Below are 1,195 nucleotides of genomic sequence, written 5' to 3'. Positions count from 1 at the left end.
GCGAGCACATACACACAAACCAACAAACAAAGAAAGGGCCAGGTGACGTGAAAGCCTTCCCCCCTCATACCTTAGAATGTTGCCAACAGTCAGAAGAGCCAACACTGACCTTGGTAGAGCAGTGGTCTGACTTGGTATATGGCACCTTCATATGTTAAGACACACTAGGGCTTATACCACAAATGCATAGAAATCCTGCTAGGGCTTATTTTTGGGGTAGGTCTTATTTTCAGGGAAACAGGGTAGCTATTATATTTCCCCCTTGGCCGCATCCAGGCTTTCAGAAATGTGCTATCTTGGCTGTTTCACACCACCATGCACGGTGGAGAACTGCGGCACAGCAACATGGAATCATCATGACATGGAGAGGAGCGGGGGGGGGAGGGAAATCAGGCAATACCTTATCAGCACAGGATACCAAACGTAGATGGAAAGCCCCTGATGAATTTGCCCTGCAGGAAGCCGCTTGACATCCTAATGGGTGAGCTCGCTCTGTTCCAAAGCCGCACAGCTGTAGGGGGGGGGGGGGGGGGGGGGGGGAGGGAGAAGGGAAATCAGGCAATACCTTATCAGCATAGGATACCAAACGTAGATGGAAAGCCCCTGATGAATTTGCCCTGCAGGAAGCCGCTTGACATCCTAATGGGTGAGCTCGCTCTGTTCCAAAGCCACACAGCTGCTTTTTTCATAACGGCCGCATTTCTGATTGAACGAGACACTGCAAGAGTGATCAAAGATGCGTACGCAAGACTGCAGATGAGTGACTCGAGTTGGCCACTGCTCAGCAACTGTGCGGAACTTGCCAAGTGATAAAGAGGGTTACAGTTTTGCAACCCTTCCAATGTATGTTTATCGGCACTGTAGGCTTATCGGTGACAAGAACAGAACTACCATAAGCAAAGCTAAACCGTGAGGAATTTCAAACAGACGATATAATCCGGAAGAGGAACGGTTCCCAAATGGTTTCTGGTCTGTCATTGCAGACAGAACCGTTTTAGAACCGGTTCCTTACCGGAATATATTTGTAATTTCAGACACAAACGCTTCTGTCCCGTTTCGGAAACGGGGCTGAAGCGTTTTACCTGTCAACCGCTTCCAAGAGGTCTTCAGTTTCCTCTCCCGGTTCCAATGCGCTTTTTCCCGCCGTTTTTCGCCCACACGGGCGATCTCCGGTTTTGTTTTTGAACGTTCACTT

At 49.3% G+C, this 1,195-nt stretch overlaps 1 protein-coding gene across 1 annotated transcript in view; it reads right to left on the bottom strand.

Annotated features, from left to right (window-relative positions):
* The window catches only part of CLASP1 (cytoplasmic linker associated protein 1), a 334,150-nt gene that overhangs the window by 317,114 nt on the left and 15,841 nt on the right, over positions 1-1,195 (bottom strand). The window lies entirely within an intron of this gene.

This window comes from Gekko japonicus, unplaced genomic scaffold (genome assembly GCF_001447785.1).
Source record: "Gekko japonicus isolate JY-2015 unplaced genomic scaffold, Gekko_japonicus_V1.1 scaffold1037, whole genome shotgun sequence".
Lineage (NCBI taxonomy): Eukaryota > Metazoa > Chordata > Lepidosauria > Squamata > Gekkonidae > Gekko > Gekko japonicus.
Note: the sequence above shows the minus strand (reverse complement) of the source record. Positions and strands in the feature narration are given on the sequence as shown.